The following is a 24,882-nucleotide window of genomic DNA, read 5'->3' as shown; positions in this document are numbered from 1 at the left end:
TGCTAAAATCCAGGATATTGTGCTCTCTAGCCACGCCTTGACTCTGGCGTAGTGACCCAACCCCTTGTGTCACTGCTCCTGAATGATCTTCTCCCGTCCTCCGATTACATTTTACCCTTCACTGACAAACTGTGGTGCTTGCATCGGTAGTCATACCCCAAGCACCCGGAGCAATGAAAGGGAAATGCTGAGGACCCCCCTGCCTTTAACCAGCAGGTTGTGTTCACCCTGTGTGTGTGGTGAGTGAAAGGGAAGCAAACAGAGCAACCGTAGGGAGGGAGGACGGAATATTGGGTAGGAGGGTGCTGGTGGAATGCAGAAGGAGGGGAGGACATCGAAAGGAGCAGGTGGGAGAGCAGAAAGAGGCAGTAAATTAGGAAACAAATGGGGCTGCTGTAGCGGGAGCAAGCACGCCCTGCAGCAGGAGGCAGGGTCGCACCCCACAATAGTGAGCTCGGTGGAGCAGGCAGCTCTAAATGACAGACACTACCCTACTGCAGCAAAGAGCAGAGACTAGAATGAAGGGTCAATAAGGGAAACAGTAACGCTGCAAGTGATGGTCATTGTACTGCAGAAGTGAAAGTTAGAGAGAGAGGAAAAAGAGCAGCGCCGGAATCTTCTGCATGTGAAAGGAAAACCAATATCAGCTGAAGAGGCTGACACCATTGGGTCATATGATACTGTGGGACACCGTCTGAAAGCCCTGTCTGTGCCTCCCAAACATCAGAGGGAAGCTCAGAAATACCGCTGATGTCCAAACGTAGAAAGTAAGGCAAGCTCCTGCTTCTAGGTTTCAGTACTCAGCTCACCCGCTCTGAGGCTCTGTAAATCGAGCCTTATTATTCAGAGAGCGGAGGGCGTGGGTGGAGTCTTGGCATCAGCTCTCCCTTTTTTAATGTTAATTAATAAAAAAAGTGAATCACAGTAAACAACACACAAACACCTACTAACATGGCACTCAAAGTAAACAAGAGAGCTTGGCAACCATGAAGATATATGAAACAGGGTGTAAACGTTATGCACGAAGTGAAAAAACAGAAACACATCAATATAATCCACGAGCAGAGGTAAACAAAAGCTAGAAAGCACTGAGAAAGGTGGGGGCTGATTTCATCATATGCTGAATTTACCAGGGCGCTGGGCATGGCCTAATGCACGTGATAGAAAAAGGAGACCCTTAGCGATGTGGCTTAACAAACAGAGCTGCTGACTTTGCGCTGAGAACCAGGTTTGAGTCCCGGTCTGGACTCTACAAAAACATGCACATGGTAACAAATACATTTAAATGCATAATAAATATAATTAAACAATGGTTGAATATGTACAATTATATGATTGGTGAACAAACCATGCAGAAGCAAAAGAAAACAAGCAGGAGGTGGAAGTGCCGAAACAGGCACCCTCGGTACGTGTCTGATGAGATGCAAAGGCCGTGTGTGTTTGTAAGCACAAAAGCTAGTGCAGTAGGGAGAAATGCATGGGACAGGCACACTCCGAAGCATCTGATGAGTTCATGTCAGGGAAGTGCGGTCTGGAAAGTGCGTAGCTGTCGTTCCTGCAACGCCAGGTATGATGAAAAAGTAATTAACGAAAGAGTGCTCAGAAACTTTGTAAACAAAACGTACAGAGTAAGGTCACATGTAACAGGGGGAATCCTCATGGGAGGTTGCAACAGTAGAAAAGGAGGGAATACTAAAGAAATTAGCCAAAGTAAAAGAAACATTTCCAAAAGACAGTCAGGAGCCAATTAAGAACATAGGCTGAAGATGGGTGGAGCTTAAAGCCCATTTTCTGGAAGAGACAGCGCAATTGCTGCCTAGGCGAGACCTAAAAAGAACTAGCCATGCCATAGTACCCTGCCTCCCAAACAGTTCACTGCCAGCCCTCAGTAGGTGTAAAGGAGGACACGGGTCAAAGAATGCTAAACCAGCAGGATGAAATATGCATTTCTGTTGGTGACAGCCCGTAGAGAGTGCTTGGGAAATAGCATGCTACATTCTCCCGCAAATTCTTATTAAAGCTTGTCTGGCATTAAATCTGACCACTGTCTCTTCTCAGAGTATGAGTTTATTGATTTAAGATGGGCAGAAACAGAAATCAAAGTCCAAATTAATAGTTGTGTCCAGTTTTCATAGGTGTTGAAATCATGCATCATTTAAAGAGTTGTTTTGATAACTAAGGGGTTTGTTTACCCCCAAAACACTTGCCCTAAATGCTTTTACCAATACAAAGAAAGTCACAAACAAGGTAAAAATCTAGAAAAGTGGATTTGAAGCTTAAGTATTTGAATCATTAAGGAACAGTGCTAGATCCCAAATACTACAGCTAGTCAAAGTAGAGCTCAAATGATTACCTGGGGTCACATACTTTCCAGTGATTACTGAAGATGTCAGGCAACATGTGTTTGTATTTCAATGTTCATGGGAACAGATGTAGGGTAAAACAGCCCACTGTATTACAAGTGTGCAGTGGTCAGGAGATAGGAGACACAGTAGGTGAAGTTTCTATGTATGCTCACCTACCAGTCTTCACAATTATTTCAAAGTGCGTGGTTAGTTAAAAAAAAGACACAAGGGCTGACAACTGGAAGTTAACTCAGTATTGAAATAGCAAGTAACAACATATTTACACATAGGTAAGTCGTAAGTCTAAATAGACATGACCTTTGTAAGTGTATATTAACGGCTCGTTGTAACAAATCTCGAATGTATGATGATATAACGCGTACCATCACAACGCTGTATGTTACATCGCGGTCTCGACAACGCAAGTCGTTACATCGACTTGCGTTGGAGGGTGCTGGATTTAGGAATAGTGTGAATTACTATTCCAACTCCAGTCTACGTACAGTAAGGAAGGTGTTGGAATAGTAATTCACACTATTCCTTAGTCTAGAGCGCCCTCCAGTGCAAGTCGACATAATGACTTGCGTTGTGAGAACCATGATGTAACCATACCGTGTTGTAATGGTTGCGTGGTAAAGGATGTTTCCCCAAATCTCCATTTATTATACATCCCGAACTCCATCAGTCAAAAGTCTTCAACACCAATTCGATATTATTTTTAATGTTGACATTTTCTCCATAAAATAGAATGAAAAAAGTTAAGTCCACCCTTAAGGAGGCAGCTTAAGAAAATATGGCCAGTAAGAGAAATGCTTAAATCTAGAGTATATACTGCACCTTAACTGACCACCCCCAAATAATTGCACTATTATCACATAAAATACCTGTAGCTAAAAATACACCATATAGGGTGGTCTTCGATTTTTCAAATTTTTGTCCATGATTCATCCAGTTGTGAGTGGCTACCGTAATAAAAAGTGGAGGGAAAAACACTTCCATAAACAAAAAGGCCATTAATTTTGACATTTCATTCCTATTCCTTTAATTGTCATGACAAAGAATATGATAGGTGCATTTGCAACAATTCATTCCCCACCAATTGTCAAAGACTGATTCTTTCACAATTGTCAGCAAGTACAATGTGCAGTGACATTAACAAACAAAAAAATATTATTTTAACTGTGATCAAGACACATAGGTCTTACTATAAACCCCTGAGCCTTTTTATGGGCATTGATGAGGTTGCCAAAAGGAGGCAAAGGTTCCATGTCTAACAGGGTCTTTCAGAAAAAACACACTTACAAATTCTTCTCTTCACATAAAAACTGAAAGTCTGCTGTAAAATCCTTCTCTAAATAGCACTTGGCACATATAATTCTGTATATCTGATGTGCTACGGAGGCCAAAGGCAATGCTGTTTTAGTGTTGGTGGCAGAGTTTTGTGCCAAGCATAGGTCCTTAGCCATCCGCATTGTCCCAGAACCACCTTGGTAATTATTTCTGGAGGGGCCCCTTCCATCATGCCTGCAACAGGATTATAGGTGTCACTTGACCAGCAATGACCTGAGCTTATGTTCAGAATTTTGGGCGAGAGCTTTGGGTCGCTCCATAACCTGATCCCAAGTTTCATTGTTTCCGCTGTTCCAGTCATACCAATGGCTAACAGCATGTTGTTCCAGATCTTGGCAGCCTGTCCAGTTTCAACTTCTCTGCAAAAGACAACATTCGCTCCCATGCAGCTCAATAGTTGTTGAGCAGCATCAAACTCCTGCTCATCGCGACCAACCATAAATGTATGGTTTCCAGACGTGCAGCTCCAACTCCCCCAGAAACAGGATCATCAATTTCAACTATTTTAGCATGATTTGTAACTCCGAGGAGTTCCACATAAAAACATATAGCCGAATTATCATTACAACCAACACTTTAGAAAGGAAAGGTTCTTTTTCGTAAAATAATAAAAGATTCATCATTACATAAAAACAATGAGAATCAATGTAGACACAGAATCGGATTACAGAGTCCTTTCAAATACAAAGCTAGAGAGGGCAGAATGAGAGTTAAAATACAGAGGAAAAAAAAGAAATTCTGGCTTCAGAGTACAGTACGCAATAAGAAACAGCATACAAGAAAACGAGAAAGTGCAAGTGCTCAGATATTAAAAATTCGGATTGATAGATACACAATTGTACTTGATGGTAGCTGTATACAAAGAATCAACTAGCAAAGACGCAACTATAGCACGCAATAGTTAGTAGCATGCCGGGAAACAAGAAAGTGCAAGTGCTCAAATATCAAAATCTTGGATTAATAGATATACAATTGTGCATGACGGTAGCAGCATACGAAGAAACAAAGTGCAACTAAAGCACCAATATCAGAAAGAAATAACAAAAAGAAAACCCTTTTCAGATGCAACCATGACAAAATCAATAACAGACGTATTATAGCAATAACACTTTAACAATTACAACCCTCTATTAAAGGCTATGCCTACCTATAAAATTCATTAGGATTCCCACTAAAGGGAACCGTTACAGCCTACTACGGCTAAACGAGGCAAACCGGTTTCTTCGCTAGTATACATTTAAGAATTGTTTAAAAAACTAAAACATTTCAAACAGACCTGTTCAGAGGGGCAGGCAGTTACGGGCCCCTCAGCTGTGACAATACTGTACTTTAGACAAAAAGGTCTTAAATATCTACGACGTAAAGGTTTTAGTGTCAGACAAACAAATAGGACGTGATACACGTCCTGTACACAAATACCACATAAGTGACAAAGTCTTTCCTTCCTAGGATGACCCTCCCAAGCTCCTGTTACAATTCTTAAGGGAAGTAAATTCAACCGGAGCAACAGGATTATTCTGCAGCTTTTTATAAATACAACTCCCCACTTGTGGTAAATAATTTAATTACCGGGACTTAATTTGATACAGAAACATAATGAAATAGCTCAGTAAATAAGAGGCAGAATCCGTGGTATAAGAGGTTCGGAATGGGCTTTATTCCAGAGGTCGATTATAATCGGTTGCTCCAGGTTCCATCACCACGAAGGTTCAGGAAGTGAAGTACATACGTTATTGACAATCAATTACTTTTATACAATAAGCATTACAGTGAAGCAAATACAAGAGGCGTAACAATTGATAGTGGAGATAATATATTCATACGTGGCAAAGATAGGCGTAACTGGGTGTGTTTAAAGAACGTCATCAGATGTGATGTCATAAGAGGGTGGTTACATGAAAGAATTTCGCAATGTCAGCAGAAATACTTGGCAGAAATGCGCGCGCAGCAGCATGACGTGTGATTGACGTGCAGCTAGGGGGTGAAGGGGACTTGACATTTAGCTCTACATGTGGCGACAAATGTCTGGAGGGTCAAGTCAACCTAATCCCAAATCATATCTAACATCCTATGTTTAAAGAACTATGTTATCCAAAAGAGAGGCCTTCTTGGAGTAGAATCTTATTCTATACTGACTATACTGACTGTTAGTGCGTGTACAAGCGTCTAAGTGTCTACACTAGATGCGAGGGCAGGAATCTTCCATGGTAACAGGGCTATGAATTACTTGCATAAAGACAGAGAAGCCGGGCCTTTGCTCGGTAGTTGGCAGAATGTTTACTTAAGCTACTAGACAGGAATGCATTGGGCAGGGAGCGGAGCAGATAATTTCCGAAGGTGAAATACAGTTCTTGGCAGGCAGCAAGCTGATGTCAGGCATCGAGAGCCGCGCAGAGGATGAGACAAAGTTCATGGTCACAGATGCAGGCTCGGACTGGAGCTTCAGAGACAGAAAGCAAGAAAAACTTGATGGCAGAATCAGGGCCTACTTGCCTGGACTGTAAAATGGCATAAGTGAACCATATAAAGGCGGTGGCCTTTCGTACTTAGGAATGGAATATCCGGCCCATTCATGGCGGATCTGAAAGAGGACATGTTAACGGTGGACGCACATGTATTTGCGTCTTCATAACTGGAACTGGAGGGAACATACATGTACTTGTAACATGCACATAGAACCGTTGGGGTCCAAGATAGGGGACATAACTGACCAGAAAAATCCATATTTCCACATTCCCTCCTTGTCCCCTACTTGCCCGTCAAGAGATATCAATCTTCATTAATCCATTGATCTGTTCATATAGAATCATTTGTTCTTCTTTCTTCTTCCGGGATCTTGAATGAAAATCTTGATGTGGAATGCACGATGTGGCACACAGACCACAAATCGCTGGTCCACATTGCAGGCATAAGCAGCAACTGAATAGTATGAGAAGGCCAATACCTAGGAAGGATAGAACTCTCCATCCCCAGGCTGATAACACGCTCCAAAACCAACCGGACCAAGTCCAGGTGCCTGGATTCTGGTGTATCTGGCTTACAATCTTATGAAGGCGCGTTATAGCTTTATATACAGATGGCGAATTTTCTGGTATGAAAATGCAACAGCTTGATCCGATGACCCTACAAGCTCCGCCCCTATCGGCCAGGATGACGTCAAGGACAAGACGATTTTGAAGCACAACAATCCGCATAGCAGACTGCTCTTCTGTTAAATTGCCTAAGGCGGAAATAGTTTCGTTCACTACTGCTTCAAGGGTTCTAGTCAATCTACGTATCAGCTTACTATTAGTAACGGTACCTATATAGGGAAAGAGACCTTTATTGAAATCTGTGTATTTTTCCCATGCTGTTTCAGTGTAGTCGACTATTGGGAGATCTCTCCTTACTCTATTATATACTAAATGAATATTTCTGTGATAATCAGGAGGAGCTAGAAAAACAGGTGGCAAAAGGAATCCAATGTAGCAAGTACCATCCCAATCTAGAGGCAAACGTACATATGCCGTCTGACCACATATGAAATAGGAATGGCGGGAAGCTCTAAATGTAGACTTGCCTTGATCACTAAATTCTACTACAGTGGTGCATTTACTATGGCCCATGTGTATGGAACCATTCTTTCTTATACATAATTCACCTTTTACTGGAAGTATTGACATAGCGGGCAAAATTGAAGTAGCTTCGGATTCGACATTCAAGATCAGGAGATTAAGCGTAAAGTTACCTAATCCATATACTTCATTTTCTAGATCAGTTCCTGTTCCTTTGGGAAGTCCCTCCTTGTTGGGGTGGCAGACCTTAAGTAAAACTAAGTTCAGATTTCCCCATACCCCATTGTCTTGATAAACTGCAGAGTTCGAATCTTGGGAATTAATTAAACTAAACCATGCTCCACAGGAGCCGTTGTGTGTGAACGGGTATGGAAAAAGAGGTAGAATTCCTTTATAATTCTGATAGGGAGGGAGTCGGCCACATATCCAACAATTTGTAGCATTGCTAACCTGATGGGAATGATGCAACATACTAATAAACGTGTTATTGCGCAGTGCAAATCTATAAGACAACTCAAGCGGAGGTAATTTACTAAAAGAATGTTCAGCAGTAACATTGTAAACATGTCTAGAAATAGGATAATATATGTGCAACAATATACTTGCAGTAATTATTAAAAGACTTGAGAAAAATAAAATTAATAACGTCACTATGCAATGACTACGCAGTGATTTACAGTACGCCTGTCGTTTCAACATTTTTCGGGTGCTTTCTCTATTCAGGTCCAAGGGATACATGTCAGAGACAATTCAACCGCTTCACCTTGGAGAGGACTTAAACAATCAAATTGCTCGACTGATTGGGCCTGAGCTTTAATTTATAATGCTCAGAATCACTTTTTTCCACAAAAGGAAGTTTTGAGTCAATGGGTGAAGACACACAAGGTGAGGTATTCACATCTGATTTTAGTCCATGAAATTTCTTGATATGACTTGAATGAATCCATCCCTTTCTGCCTTCGATCTTCACGGCTGTTCTTGTGGTGAGCAACACCAGCTGAGGTGACCTCCACCTAGGTTCCAGCTGAGTCTTTCGATCAAAGTTCCTCACGAGGACCAAGTCTCCCGGAACCACGTCATGGGGTTTCACCTCAGTGTTGTCAGGAAAAGCTGCAGCTACCTGTGAACGACAAGATTGTAGTGCAGACATCAAGGAAGCCAAGTAATCTGTCAGCATGTTACAGTCAATATCAGTTATTTTGCGTGGTATAGGCGTCCCCCACATATTTGGTGGTCTGCCGAAGATCACTTCATACGGGGATAGCCCTGTTCGAGAGTGTGCCACCATTCTTGTGTAAAAGAGTGCAACTGGTAATGCTACTACCCAGTCGACACCTTTCTCTCTGCATATTTTGGATAATCTTATTTTCAGAGTCTGATTATGTCTTTCTCCGAGACCTGCTGCTTCGGGGTGTCGGACACAGTGGAATTTCCACTGATAGCCTAACAAAAGTGAAACGTGTTTCATTAATTCGGATGAGAACGGCTGGCCGTTATCTGAGTGAACAACACGTGGTAAACCGTATCGTGGGAAGAATTCTCGAACCAACTGTTTGGCAGTAGTCGGGGCAGTGTAATCTGAAACCGGGTATGCCTCCGTCCAACGGGAAAGAGCACACACAACTACGAGAACATATTTGAATCCTCTACATCGTTCCATCTGGATATAATCCATCTGGAGGACTTCAAAAGGATGATCAGGAGGATGAAATCCACCCTGTTCTACGGGAACGCTTTTTCCTGGGTTGAACTGGCAACAGATCAGACAGGTACGAACTTTTTGTTTGGCTGCAGCTCGTAAATGTTTATTAAACCAAATGTGTTGAATGCTATCTAGCATAGCTTTTTCTCCTAGATGTGCAGGACTATGTACAGTGTTAATTATAACTTGGACCATTGAATCAGGAAGGAACCACACAGATTTTTCCTTCATCATCCATCCTTGATCGGTTTGGATCCCTCCTAATTCAGTCCATTTCTTTATTTCGTCTGGTGTAGCATATGTCTGTATGTCAATTACATCAAGAGCGGGATCCTTAACCATCATACAATGTGGTGGTGGCTGGACTATTGGCTTTGTCATGTCGGATGTTTGAGTTTGAGCAGTCTGTTTAGCTGTTCTGTCAGCTAGATCATTGCCTTGAGAAATGATATCAGTAATTTTCGTATGAGCTTTACATTTCATAATCGATATTGCAATGGGCAAATGTATTGCATCTAATAAGGCATGAATGAGGGGTCCGTGCTGAATGTGGGCACCGTGAGAAGTTAAATAACCTCTCTCTCGCCACAGCACGCCGAAGTCATGTACGACTCTGAATGCATAACGTGAATCAGTGTATATGTTGACTTTTTTATTTGTGGCTTGAATACAGGCTTGTGTCAGAGCGACGAGCTCTGCTGCTTGAGCGGACAAGGTATTTATACACTTGGTTTCAATAATTTCAGTGTCTGTGGTGACTGCGTAAGCGGCCACTAACTCTCCTGTACTTGTTCTCATACATGAACCATCTACATACAACGTCAGGTCTGGATCTGACAATGGAACATCTGTCAAGTCTTGTCTGGGTTTCGTCGTGATTGTAATAACATCAATACAATCGTGGGCTAATGGGTCTGTTCCATTTACAGGTAAAAGTGTGGCAGGATTCAATGTGTTACAACGTCTGATTTCTATATGTGGCTGAAACAATGTTAGTTCATACCCTGTAAGTCGTGCTATAGTCAAGTGTTGTGTTTGCGTTCGATTCACAAGAACCTCTACGGCGTGTGGTACTTGTACTGTCAATGGATGTCCTAACACTATGGCATCGCTTTGTCTGATTGCTAAAGCTGTCGCTGCCACTGATTTCAGGCACGCAGGCAGAGCCTGAGCTACGGGATCTAATGTACTAGAAAAATAAGCACATGGTTTGTGTGCTCCTGCTTGTTCCTGTGTGAGTACTGACAAGGCAGTACCTTCGCGTTCTGTAATAAAGAGTGTAAACTGTTTACTGTAACATGGTGTTGCTAAAACAGGTGCTTGACATAAAGCTTTCTTTAAGCTTTCAAAAGCTTGTGTATGTTCCTGAGTCCAAGGGAGAACAGTCGATGTGGCTGCCTCCTGTGTTGTCAACTGAATGAGTGGTTTTGCTAGAAATGCATACTGAGGGATCCACTGCCTACAATATGAAGTGAGGCCTATGAAAGCCCGCACCTCCTTTTGTGTCTTGGGTATTGGCATGTTAGCTATTAACTGAATGCGGTCGGGTGTAAGCTGCTTTCCCTCCTTGGACAGCGAGTGACCAAGGTAAATAACTCGCTGGACACAGAATTGCAGCTTAGAAGGGGACACCTTGTGCCCCTTTTCGGCTAGAAATTGTAAAACCGTCAGTGATGCTTTTTCACATTCAGGTTCGCTTCGGGCGGTGATCAGCAGATCATCGACATATTGAAGCAAAGCAGTGTTAACTGGCATGTGGATACTGTCGAGTTCTCGTTTCAGTGCTTGGCTATAGATGCTGGGGCTTTCTGTAAATCCTTGAGGTGCGCGTGAGAATTTGAAGCTACGTCCATTTAAACTAAATCCGAACAAATATTGGCTTTCCGGATCTATTGGGACGCTGAAAAAGGCATTTTTGAGATCAATTACAGTAAAGAATGTTGCTTCGGAATCAATAGCTGTCAGTAATGATGAGATATCGGGGACCACAGGGAATTGTGGCACAATACACTTGTTTAATTCGCGCAGATCAATAATCAATCGATATACTGGCGGGGCCTTCGGATCTGTTCGTTTGAGAATCGGAATTATCGGTGAATTACATACATTGGAGTCTGTTTCTACAACCACTCCTTGGGCAATGAGCTCGTCAATGATTTGTAGTAAAGCCACTACAGCATCTGGTGGTAACTTGTATTGTCGCATTCGTGGTAGTACCACTCCTGCCTTTAGTGTAACTCGATATGGTGTAATATTCATGCAACCAACATCAGTAGGGCCTTGTGCCCATAGATGTGTAGGTAAAGTCTGCAATCGGGGATCCATGTCTCTAGACACATAATGACCTTTAAAATCACGTAAAAACAATCTTACTCCTTCCGGAGAACAACATATTGTAGCTCCTAGAGCTTTCAATGTCTTTATTCCTAACAGGTTTTCTGGACATGATTTAGTAAGCAACAAATCTGTAGTTCGGGTCAAAGGTCCTATCGTAAGTGGAAGAGGTTGTGACACTTCATTAACAATAGGTATTCCTGAAAAACCAAGGGAAATATTCTGTGAGCCTGAGAGGGGTGCCCCTGGAACTTCACTACGTTTTATAGTTGTTCGACTTGCCCCTGTATCGAGTAAAAATTTTCTGTCTTGGCCTAATAATTCACTATGCACATAAGGTCCTTCTTGATCTACAGGGATCTCGATAAGGGGTAAGTCAACTTCCCTCTCTAGGCTGGTTCATGCATATCGTTGATAATCAGGATAGTCATACTGTGCGGTCTGGTACAGTTGTCGTGTCGTGGTTTGCGTGGCAGCAACAGGCAGCGCTGGTGCAGCTGGCACAAACTGTATAGTCTGTTGTGGAGCTGGCATGGACTGTGCATGCTGCAAGGCTCCTTGTTCATTCTGATCCTGTCTAAGTGGCCGTGGTCTTTCTTTTGTAATACCCGTGGCGATATTACGCTTCAGGACTGGACAATCGTGTACATGATGACCTAGTTGTTTACAATAGTTGCATGTCCCTTTTACAGGTCCTGCTAAATCGCCAGAATGTGTCGTACCCTTTTTATGTCCTTCAGCTGGAACTGTCTGGGAGACTAGCATTTTCATTTTCGTGTCTTTCATGCGTCTTTGTTCATGATCTTGTTCCTCTCTAATTCTATTGTGATGATACTGTAACATTTGTAACATTTGTGATGGAGTGTTACCTTGCCAGGTACTCTCGAATTTTAATACTCTATTCTTCACTTGGGGCAAGGAATTTTCAACTAATTTTGTCACAAACAGATGTGGGTATGATTCGCTACTTGCTTTTATGCCACTATTTATACCGAAACATTTTTCAAATCGTGCATAGAAATCACTAGTGTCTTCATCTTGCTTTTGTTTACAGGCTGAAATTGCACCCCAGTCTTCCTTTTTCGTGGTTAATAAACGTGGCAGTACCTGTACTAGTAAACCTGGTAGTGCTTTAGTTTTGTCCCCAAGCCCCGAACCTGGACCTCGGGCCTTTTCTTCATTTTCTAATGCTGTCCAATCTATCTTTTGGTCTCCCACCTCCCACTCTTTTTCCTTGAGTTTTTCATAAATGCCAGCAGGCATTAATACCTTTAATATTGTCATAATGTCGGGATAGGTATACTCTCCCATGAGTAACATGTCTTTAATTTCTCGGTGGAAACCCGCTGGGTCTTTGTCATGACTGGGTACCACTTTCTTCATTTCTAACAATTCTATTTTTGATATGGGCGTATATACATATACACGTTTAAACTGATTGTCCTCGCCCTTTATTGGGTGCACTTCTCGTAAGGGATTCTGTCTGTCCATGTAATACGTGGTTCTTTCCTTAGTGGGCAGTGAGACATGTTCTGGGCATATAAAAAGAATGTACTGCTTTCTTGATTCTAGTATTTCTTTAATTAGCTTAGTACCTGGACCTCTCCATTTATTCGTGAGTAATTCAGTCAATATATCAGGTAAGGGACCAGGATCTGAATGTTGGCTTTTATATAGTATAAGAAGTTGTTGAATCATATAAATCCCAGCTAAACGCTGTTCATCTGGGGTGAGATTCAAAAATGTGTGTGCTACTGTATTATCACCATACATTCCGGGACTGTCAATCCAATGAACGGCTGACCTAGCTAATTCTTGTTCATCCATAGAATCAAGAAAATGATAACCCCTTCGTTCTCGCAGTAATTTGTCAGCGGCTTGGAATGAATGCTCGTTAGACCTTATATTTATTATTGGTGTTTGAAAATTCCTGTTATTTTCTAGACATATCGGACGTATCGGATCAGTAAGACATCTAGTACTATTACAAGATTTTCCTCTACCTACATAGGCTATGGTTTCTGACTGTCCTGTGGGCAGTCCTGATCCTTCTTCCTCCTCGTTTTGTTCAAACTGGTCTACCGTTAATCTTTCTTCGTGTAGGCGTTCTATTTCTTTACGGATCTTTCTGCACATGGCTATTATACATTTTTGCCTATCATGTCTCCCTTCTGATATATTCTGGCTCCATCTGGTAAGAGTTTGCATTATTTCCGGATCTACCCCCGGTCGGTCTTGATTTCTGATTACGCAATTTATGAGGAAACGTAACAGTTCCCCCTGTATTTCCACTTTCTGGTATTCCATAGCTCTGTTAATACATTCAGAATCTCGCCCTGTTTGGACATAATGATATATATTATCTAGATGCATAGTCATTCCTGGTAACTTCCCTAAATACACCGCGGCTCGTCTGATACGTAATGATGCCAGGATCATTTCGTCCTCCTTGCCGGGCACAGGGTCATATCTACAATCTACTAGAAGTTCCTTAAGCGTGCGGGCATTTATGAGTTTGGGGGTACGTGGATGTGCTGACTCTTGAAAAGTAAGTTTATTTATTCTAGGTGGCGTAGAAAAGATATTGGTAGCACCTCCGGTAGCCCCGTCTGGGGTATCGGGTGTGAAAGGATTCGTTGAACGTGATACAGCAACTATAGGTGTGGATACAGCTATAGAAGTAGCTGTAGGGACAGATGCAGAAACAGATGTGCTTGCCGGAACTTGTGTCAGAACTTGTTGCTGTAGGGATACGGGTACTGGATCTTGGCGTTGAACCTCCCTGGCAGGCGGTCTATGTGGGGCGGGATTAGCATACTCGGGAGCTGCGTCATCTAAATATGAGGAAAGAAAAACATCTTCTGCGGTTCTAGGATGCCCCTTAGGATGTACCTTTATTGGAAATAATGGGGTTGGCAAGTCTTTTGGTATCCCTGGAGTAGCCTTAGGTAATCCTTCAGCCAGAAGGGGATACATACCATTCATAAGGGCATTTCTTTGTCTGTCTACTTGTTCTGATTTCACTCGTGCACCTTCTTTAATTAATAGATTTTCTCGGACTTCATTTGAATTCTCTTTACTCTTCTCTTCCTGTCTACGTGCTTTTTCTGTACGTCTATACGATTCTTTACGCCATAATTCAATGGCGTCTTTCTGTGATTGTCTAGCTTTCTTTTTCCATAATTCTTCCTCTACTTTCACGATGCACTCTGCATCCCAGGTCCCAGCTGCGGGCCACCTCTGACTTTCTGGTAATTCCTTAGTGTAGTCTACCCATAAATCGAGAAATAATATGGCGTCTAGGCCATGTTTATGATACATGAAGTACCCTGGAGTGTCCCTAGGAGGAATGGGAACAGCTTCTTCGAGTACCCCTTTTCTAGTTGTGATCTGTCTTAGTTTCGAAAAGAGCGGCATATTGAGAACTGGTCTGCTACTTGATCTTGAACGAACTTAATACAATAAAACACAATAATGAACAGTCATTCATACCACAATATGCAGGACGTATCAATACATTTAACATTTAACATTTAAAATGAGCAGCGGTGATGATGACGATGATCTAAGAAAAACTTAATCACTAAAACATAATACTCGACATTAACTGACTTATTCTGAATTTATATACTTGATATACTAGATATACTGCTAAACAGTACAGATACACTGCTGAAACAGTGCAGACCGGATTTGTGTACCCAAACCCGTCTGGACCGGCACAACTTATGTGCACGCCAGAACGCCTCCCCAGTAATGGTACTCACCGGGTAGCTCGGAACGGAAGGCCTCGGAAACTGAACTGAACTTGAACCGGACTGGACTCGACTCGAACACTTCGGACACTGGACTCGATTTGGGACTTCGGAAACTGGTGGGCCTCTGTATACCTCGGATCTTGCTCTCTCAGCTAGGCCTCTGGTCGGGATACTTCGCACTTCTCACCGCCTCGTCTGGGTGTTGATCGCAGCCTCAGTCGCCCCCGCTTGACCGGAGGGAGATACAGGAAATCCTGCTGGTACGCGTTGTTGTCCGTCCAGCTGTGGCAGGAGACCGGGCCTGCAACGCACCGCCGGCGCGTGAGATGAGAAAGTGTCCCTGTTCGGGCGCCATTTAACAAGGTCATTATTGCGATGTTCTGCGCACAGTGATGTATCTCTTTTACGTGATATGTCGTGAATTGATTTTTTAATTCTATATTTCAAAACTTGTTTAGGAAGAACACCCTTACTAACAGACTCAGAATCGTACAATTTTAAGGCTTTCTGGTAATTCCTAAAAAGCACACTTTTTTCCTTCAAGGTGTCAAAAATGTCATCACGCATTGCTACCCATAAGGGGTTCTCAAAACTGTTCAATAGTGCATTGCTCAGGAGGAGGAGCCTAGCGCGCATCCAAGATGGTCGCGTGAGCACAGGGCTCCCCGGACCCTTTCTGCTCCTCGGAATATATCCTGAGACTATCCTGATTTGGTGTATGGAATCTGGGAGAAGAAGACCAGCTGATCATATATCTCTTTTCAAAACTCTAATCGGACCTGGGAATCCTGAGTTATCGTCGCCGGAACTTTTGGGACCCACCCGACGGAGGTGGCCGGGGTGAGGGTGACCCGTGGGGCCGGGCTGCAATTGAACAACAGCGGCCTCAGCGCGGTGCCAGTTACCGATTCAGCACTTTCGGTTTCGGTTTTGGCCTTCAGGAGATCAGCTGGCGTGCGTGCTCAAGGTGGCGAGGTGCCTCCTGGGCCTCTGCCCGAGGTTTGCTTTCATCTGCTACTGGCGGGTCTGACGCCTCCGACCCCTACACCGACGGTTTGTGGTCCTTTCGCTGGCACCCGCGCACCCCTTGATCGGAGGTCCCATTGAGTGACTGCGCTCACATGGCGGGCAAAGGGGGTCCGGAGGGGCGCAAGACCAAGGCTTCACTGCGCGGGGGAGCGGTCCAGAGCAACAACATGGACCGCTATACCCAGGGCAGGGGGTCCCCTGGCGCTGCTGGCCTCTCCCCGGATGCTGCAGGGGGAGGCACGACCGTCGCTGCGGAACCTTCCCTGCAGGACATTATGGGCGCCATCGAGGGCATCAGGGAAACTATCGCGACGCAATATGAGGCCCTGGCCCGTAAGATCGACACTGTCGCGATCGACGTCACCCTGATTCGGGCCGACCTCTCTAAAACCAACGAGAAGGTCCAGGCCCTTGATGCACGGACCTCCACCCTGGGTGCGGAGGTGTCGGATCTGCGGGCCGCGCTTGGGGACATTAGAGTGGTCAACGACCATATGGCCCGGCGGCTTGAGGACTTCGAGGGACGGGCCCGACGCAATAATATCCGCATCATTGGGGTACCGGAGTCCTCCGACAGCCGCCCGGTGGACCTCGTGGTCGAGGAACTTATCCTGCAACAGCTGTCCCCGGTTGGCCTAAGCAAATTCTTCGCTGTGGAGCGGGCCCATCGAGTTCCGGGCGGCCGGCCGCGGCCGGGGGCCCCCCCGAGGCCTATCGTGGCTAAACTGTTCCACTACAGGGACCGCGATGCTATTCTGCAGGCTTCACGGACCCGTGGCCCGGTCCGCTACGAGAACTCGACCATCAACTTTTATCCGGACTTCACGCAACTGGTCCAGAAACAGCGGATGGGATTCCACGGGGTGAAGCGCCGTCTCCGCGAGCTAGGCCTGAAGTACTCAATGATCTACCCGGCGAAACTTCGAGTGGAGCATGGAGAGCGGACAGCCTTTTTTGACTCTCCTGTGGCCGCAAGTGACTGGCTGGACTCGCTGCCGGACGGGGGTGGCCGGCCCGGGCCCTCTGGGGGCACCGCAGGTGACGGGTCCCCTTAGACTGACCTTTGGTCCTTACTTTTTGCGGCTTGGCACTGTACAGTTGGGTCTTACTTCTTTTGCATACTGTGCTTTACCAGGACCCGTGAGGGGTGCGGGCGGGTACGGGTCCCTTTCCTCCTCCGGGGTCTTTTTGTAGAATGGGGTTAGTGGGGCGACAGGCACACTGCAAGTTGGGGGGGGTCTTTGGCCCGCAGGGGTGCAGGGTGGGGGGCGTTGGACTTGGGGTGGGGTTGGGGGGGAAGAGGGGTTGTTTAGTTGTGTGTTTTTTGTTTACAGGGCGAGGTATTGATTTTTATCCATATTTGGGAGCGGTGCTGCGGGCTGGGGGCCTCTTGAGCTATTGGATGGGATGGGGGGAGACGGGTTGAGGCTTATGTCATGGAACGTCAATGGGTTGGGGGACCGTATTAAGCGGGGTGTTGTACTGCAATATTTGCGTCGTTTGACTCCTGATGTGGTGTTTCTCCAGGAGACGCATTTGGTCGGCAATGTCTGCCATGCGATGAACAGGGGGGGATACCGCCTCGTAGCCCATTCTGGTTTCACAACTGGCTCCAGGGGGGTGGGCATTCTCCTGCGAACCTCCCTTCCGGTGGAGATCACGAGGATAGTCTCGGATGACAGGGGGCGCTATGTGTGTTTGACTGGGAGGTGGGAGGGGCAGCCCCTTACCCTGGTTTCAGTCTACGTCCCCCCGGGCCTCCAGAACTCCACCTTCACTGACTTGGGTCGAATGCTGCTTGACCTTCCGGACGGCCTCCTGCTCATGGGCGGGGACTTTAATTCTGTGGTTTCGGGTGAACTGGATCGTCACCCACCTAGGACCCTCCCCGCTGCCCAGTCATGGCTGGGTGGGATGTTGGAGACCTTCGGCTTGGTGGATAGTTGGAGACTATTGCATCCGACCCAGTGTCAGTTCACCTTTCATTCGGGGGCGCATGGGAGTCTCTCCAGGTTAGACTACTTTCTTATGCCCGCGGCGCAGACTGGTCGGATTCGAGAGGTCAGACACCTGGCGCGTGGTATCTCCGACCATTCTCCGCTGTGGCTTCTCTTTGACACCGGGTCGCGGTCCGCAGGGAGGATAGCTCCCATTAACCCCTGGTACCTGCGGGACCCTGTGACTCGTGACAGCCTGGTTAAGGCCATGGACCAATACTTCAGTGAAAACGAGGGGTCGGTGTCGTCTGCTTTGTCCCTTTGGGAAGCCTTTAAAACTGTGATACGCGGACACGCCCTCGCCCAGATAGTGGTGGCCAAGAAGGTTAGGAGCGAGGCGGTGGTAAAGCTGGAGACTGACATCTCGGGGCTGGAGTCGGCCCTGGAGGCGAATGTTACTCCGGACGGACTACATGCCCTTAGCCTGAAACAGTTCGAATATAGGTCCCTGGTCACTGACGCGGCCAAAACTATGTATAGGGAGCGGCAGGGCCGATTGTATGACGCGGGGGACAAGGCGGGTAAGTTGATTGCGTGGCTGGACAAAAAAGAGAGAGTAAATCGTGTGGTCCCCGAGTTGCGTGCTGCGGATGGTGTGTGTGTGACTGAGCCGGATGAGATTGTGGAATGCTTCGCTGCTCACCTCCGGGCGGTGTACTCCCCGGTGACTGACAGGGACGAGGATGACTCTCGCCTCCTACTGAGAGATATTGCTCTGCCCGGCCTGTCCGTTGAGGACCGGGAGCGGTTGGACGCCCCCTTATCGTCGGATGAAATAGCGACCGCGATTCGTTCCCTTCGCTCGGGCAAGGCTATGGGTCCTAACGGTCTGCCCATTGAACTATACAAATTGCGTCCTGATAAGCTTGCGCCCTTCCTCGGCCGCATGTTCCGCGACTCTCTTGCGGCGGGTTCCCTTCCTGCCGACCAGCGCTTGGCCACTATAGTCGTTATCCCCAAGGAGGGCAAGCCTCGTGACCGCTGTACCTCTTACCGGCCTATTTCACTGCTCAATGCGGAGCCTAAAATCCTGGCGAAAGTCCTGGCCAATCGATTGTTGAGTGTCGTGTGCGACCTTATTCATCCGGACCAATGCGGCTTTATCCCGCACCGCAACACCGCTCTTAACTTGCGGCGTCTGCACGGGGTCCTCGCCAGGGCGGAGTTCCTCTCCGAACCGGCCGTGCTGGTTTCTTTGGATGCCACGATGGCATTTGACACTATTGAGTGGCCATTCCTCTGGGCCGTCTTGGATAAATTCGGCTTTGGAGAGGGATTTATTGGCTGGGTGAGGCTCCTTTACACGGGACCCATGGCTCAAGTGGTGGTGAATGGGCGGGTCTCTCGGCCCTTTGCCCTCGGCAGGGGCACGAGGCAGGGGTGCCCGTTGTCCCCGTTGCTTTTTGCTCTCGCCCTTGAGCCACTCGCTGCCTGGCTCCGTTGGGAGCCCTCGCTTAGAGGGATCCGGTGGGGCCCGGGCTTTGAAGATCGGGTCTCGCTGTATGCGGACGACATTCTCCTGTACCTCACCTCACCGCGGCAGTCACTCAACGTCCTCTTTGACGTTCTGACCTCCTTTGGGAGCAATTCGGGTCTCACGATCAATTGGTCTAAATCCTGCGTTTATCCCATCGCTGGTGGTCCTCCTCTCCTGCCGCCTCGGCTCCCGATTCAAATATCTCTGAGCGGCTTTAAGTACCTGGGGATATACGTTTCGCTGGACCCGGTGGCTCGCTACGAGCAGAATCTTCTGCGTCCACTTCGGCGGCTGCGGGAGGACACGGCCCGGTGGTGCAGGCTGCCCCTGTCCCCGCTGGGTCGGGCCGCGCTGTTTAAAATGATGTCCCTTCCCAGGTTCCTCTATGCACTCCAGAACTCCTTTGACGTTATCCCAGTGGCCTACTTTCGGGAGGTGGAGAGCCTGCAGAGGAGACTGGTGTGGAACGGCCGGGCGCGTATTGCTCTTGCCAAGCTCACTCTCCCCTGGTATGACGGGGGCATCGCGCTTCCTGACATTCGCAGGTACTATTGGGCCTCGCAGCTATCTGCCATTAACCACGCCACGTATGCGCCCGGCTTGAATCCGGCGTATGAGATGGACAAGTTCCTGCTTCCCGGCGGGAACTACAACAGGGCACTTTATTCCCGCCTGGCTGACCGGACCCTTACGGGTCCTACTAAGATTGCTGTGCGGACCTGGAGGGCTGCCACTGCGGCCACGGGCTGGAGTGAGCGAATGACATGTGCTACTCCCTTGTTTGCCTCCGACCGCCTGGGCAGCTTGTGGACCACCAAGGGGTTTGACCAGTGGGACACGATTGGTATCAGCAAAGTGGGAGACCTGTGGCACAAGGGCGCGGTCAAGACTTTCGCGGTGCTCCAGGCCGAATACGAGCTGACCGACAGGGAGTTCTTCCGCTACGCCCAGGTTCGACACGCCCTGCTCTCGGTCTTCGGGGAGGGGACCAAGATCCCTGTTTCCTCGCCCCTCGAGGACCGCATACTTGACGGACATGTCCCTGATAGTACTATTTCTTTAATTTATAAAAAATTGATTAATCACCGGGCGGATCTCCTGGTGCGCCTTCGGGAGGCTTGGACTGGGGATGGGGTTGAATTGGACGACGAAGACTGGCAGTCTGCACTGTCGTCCCCCAAGGAGGTTGCCATTCCGGCTCGTCTCCGGTTGGTACAGCTCAAGATTCTCCACCGGGTGTATGTTACGGGTCCGCGCTTGGTCGCGATGGGATTCTCCGACGACGGACTCTGTAAACGAGGCTGCGGGCTCAGCGCCACCTTTCTTCATATCCTTTGGGAGTGTCGCGAGGTGGCGGACTACTGGCGCCGGGTCCACACGGTTATGGGACAGGTCACCGGGGTTGTGCTGCTGCCGGAGGTGCGTCGCTGTGTCCTGAATGTGTGGGAGCCCAATGACTACAACGCGGCTCAGACTCGGTGGGCGGCCCTAGGGAACATGATTGCCAAGAGGGATATAGCGCAACTTTGGGGCGCTCAACGGCCGCCCACCGTGTCAGTATGGAAGGAGAATATGGACTGGTGTATGTTTCGGGAGAAGACAGTGTATGTGGCCCGTGGCAAGCCGGGGGCATGGGGTAGAATTTGGGGTCAATGGAATGCGTATCGCGGAGGCATCTGTACGCCCCCCCTGGTAGACACTGATATCGCCATGTCCCCCTGACCCTTGACGGCTCCTGGCGCTTTTTGTAACAACTACATATGGACGTTCATCTCCCTTGACCCCCTTCCCCCCCCCCCCTCCGTCCCCGGCCTCCCGGTACTCCTCTCTTTAGCGGATTGCTCAAATGTTCTGACTGGAGTCTCCCGGGGGGAGCCTGAACCGCACTGGTATCCCTCGTAACTCGCCTTTTGTTTTTATTGTTTTTCCTTTTGTTTCTGTTATTGTTGGACTGACGCTTGCTGTTCTTCGAGAACTATCTTGAGCCACTGCGGGGCAGTGCCCTGGGAACGGATTGCAGCCTTGATATGTGTATATTTCCTTATGTACCTAGCGGCCGGCCCGGGTGGTTGTAGGCCCATACTTGTAACCGAATTATTGTTCAATAAAAACTTTTTCCAAAAAAAAAAAAAAAAAAAAAAAAAAAAAAATAGTGCATTGCTCCATCTTAAGCATGCAGCCACAAAGAACATGTAAGTGTAGAATAGCCCAAATTCGATCCGAATCACCGCAATGGGTGCTGGGCGATTCAAATTACACATTTGGTGCCAAATAAACCCCTCTACTTTCTCAAAGACATCCCACTGCTTGGCATCTACTGTTTCACAGGCATAACTCATTGCTGGAGGTGTTTTAATTTTATAAACTGATAAAACATGTGCAAATTTTATTTTCCTGCAATGCTTATAAAGTCTGTTAATTGCGGAAGCCTGGGAGATTGCCTTACCTCTGCATTGGTTAATGTGATCACTACTGGAGCACGTGTTTGTGAAAATTCTCCCTAAATATGGCTATAACTTCACGACGGAAAGTTTATCATTCCCCAAGAACCAGTGCATATTTTTCCTGGCTCGGCAACCCCAATATCTAAAAAACATAATTTAGCTTTTTAAGATATTTATTTTTAGGTTTAAATCTTGTTTATTGAATAATACAAGGGGCAAATAGACCAGGAAAGAGCCACGCAGGGCCTACCGGGTCTGCCAATAAGTGCATTGAAATTATGAAAACAACATATACCAAATACATTCCCACCCGCCATCAGAGAGAAAGAAGAACAAGAAGGAAAATGAAGACAGACATAAAAGGAACCACCCCCACCCACCTCCTGTCCAATATGTCGGGACAGCACCACATGGGCTGTGTTGTTGTGCATGGGGCTGAGTAAGCTATGTGGTGGAGTCTGTTGTGGTGAGGTGCAGGAGGCGCAAATATTTAGGGCAATATAGCTCCCTGAATTCTGGGGCCAACAAGGTGAGGAATGGCTGCCAGAGGTCGCCAAACGAAGTGCCCTTCCCAGCCATGGTAAGAGAGATCTTCTTGATTCCAAGTATGTGCCACAATCGCTGATAGCACCCTGTGTTTGCGGGGATGTGTGGGGTCTTCCAGTGTATCAATATTATTTGGATTGCTGTGCCTAGGGCTATGGCTATCTGTTTCCCTCATCTAGATTTCAAAGGGTAAGTGAGCGGGTTTGGCACCCCTAATAAAATGTATGTGGGAAGTCTAGGAGTTCTGTATCCAGGAGTTCATTGACCTCATCAAGGATGTGCGTCCAATAAGTCTGGAGATGTTCGCATTCCCATAGAAGGTGAATCAGTGTGCCCCTCTTTCCACACCCTCTCCAACAATCAGGGCTCTGTGTGGCATCAGCTCGGTGTAATCGGTCCGGGGTGTAGTACCAATAATATGCAAGTTTGGTGAATGTTTTGGTTAGGCTGACGTGAGTCGCTGTGTGGCGCGCTCTATGGCATGCCCCCTCCCATTCCTTGGAGCTAAGAGTCCATCCCAGGTCTCTCCCCCAGCGTGCGCATCCAGCGTGATAGGTATGAGTGTATCTGGATAGGAGTAGTTTATATAAATCCGAGAACAACTTCTTGGCCGAGGACCATGTGATAAGCCATCTTTCGTACTGGGTGAGGAGTCTAGTCGCTCGCGCTCGATTATCAAGATGCATGGCCCAGTGTTGTACCTGGAAGTAGGGCAGTCGCTCAGATTCCGGAAGGCCATAATCTGCCCTAAGTTGTGAAAAGGGGATAATACCGCCTTTGTTAAAAAGGAGGCCTAAGGCTCGACAGCCAGCTTCTCTCCATAGCGGGAAGGTCTGCAAGCCCATCCCGGGGCTAAAATTTGGGTTATCAAACAGGGAAATGAGCAGGGAAGGGAAGGTCGTTAAGGCGTGTCGTGTGTTGGTCCGGTTCCAAACATTGAGGATTGTGCACGTCACCTGTGAGGCATGTAAATTGGGGGTGCGATGAGGTTTTGGAAGAAAGGGAATTTTCATGAGAGACGTACCGGCTACTGCACAGTCTTGGAAGAGCCAATGTTTCTCGGATTCTGCTCGGCTCCATTCGACCAAGTGTCTTAGTTGCGTGGTGTAGTAGTAGAGCGTGAAATCTGGGAATCCGAGGCCTCCGTCATGAGGCGGGTGGAAGCTCACTAACCGTATCATTCTCGGCCTACGCTCCTGCCAGATGAAAAGGGAGAGATCTGACTGTACCTGCTGTAGCCAACCCGCAGGGGGTGGTAGAGGGAGCTTCTGAAAAAGATACAACATTTTGGGGAGGATCGTCATTTTAATCGCCGCTATACGTCCTAGCCACAAGATAGGGTAATGTTTCCATGCTGAGCCAATGTGTGTGTGGAGGAGGGAGTAATTGACCTTCCTCATGGCTGGCAAGGTCATTTTTTAGATCAATTACAGTAAAGAATGTTGCTTCGGAATCAATAGCTGTCAGTAATGATGAGATATCGGGGACCACAGGGAATTGTGGCACAATACACTTGTTTAATTCGCGCAGATCAATAATCAATCGATATACTGGCGGGGCCTTCGGATCTGTTCGTTTGAGAATCGGAATTATCGGTGAATTACATACATTGGAGTCTGTTTCTACAACCACTCCTTGGGCAATGAGCTTGTCAATGATTTGTAGTAAAGCCACTACAGCATCTGGTGGTAACTTGTATTGTCGCATTCGTGGTAGTACCACTCCTGCCTTTAGTGTAACTCGATATGGTGTAATATTCATGCAACCAACATCAGTAGGGCCTTGTGCCCATAGATGTGTAGGTAAAGTCTGCAATCGGGGATCCATGTCTCTAGACACATAATGACCTTTAAAATCACGTAAAAACAATCTTACTCCTTCCGGAGAACAACATATTATAGCTCCTAGAGCTTTCAATGTCTTTATTCCTAACAGGTTTTCTGGACATGATTTAGTAAGCAACAAATCTGTAGTTCGGGTCAAAGGTCCTATCGTAAGTGGAAGAGGTTGTGACACTTCATTAACAATAGGTATTCCTGAAAAACCAAGGGAAATATTCTGTGAGCCTGAGAGGGGTGCCCCTGGAACTTCACTACGTTTTATAGTTGTTCGACTTGCCCCTGTATCGAGTAAAAATTTTCTGTCTTGGCCTAATAATTCACTATGCACATAAGGTCCTTCTTGATCTACAGGGATCTCGATAAGGGGTAAGTCAACTTCCCTCTCTAGGCTGGTTCATGCATATCGTTGATAATCAGGATAGTCATACTGTGCGGTCTGGTACAGTTGTCGTGTCGTGGTTTGCGTGGCAGCAACAGGCAGCGCTGGTGCAGCTGGCACAAACTG

General features: G+C 46.8%; 1 protein-coding gene and 1 pseudogene across 1 annotated transcript in view; one reads left to right on the top strand and one right to left on the bottom strand.

The window, feature by feature from the left end:
* The window catches only part of FAM227B (family with sequence similarity 227 member B), a 3,353,280-nt gene that overhangs the window by 1,261,730 nt on the left and 2,066,668 nt on the right, over positions 1-24,882 (top strand). The gene's annotated exons all lie outside the window — the stretch shown is intronic.
* The window catches only part of LOC146860372 (3-hydroxyisobutyrate dehydrogenase, mitochondrial-like), a 33,287-nt pseudogene continuing 12,048 nt past the window's right edge, over positions 3,644-24,882 (bottom strand).

This window comes from Triturus cristatus, chromosome 3_1 (genome assembly GCF_964204655.1).
Source record: "Triturus cristatus chromosome 3_1, aTriCri1.1, whole genome shotgun sequence".
NCBI classification, from domain to species: domain Eukaryota; kingdom Metazoa; phylum Chordata; class Amphibia; order Caudata; family Salamandridae; genus Triturus; species Triturus cristatus.
Note: the sequence above shows the minus strand (reverse complement) of the source record. Positions and strands in the feature narration are given on the sequence as shown.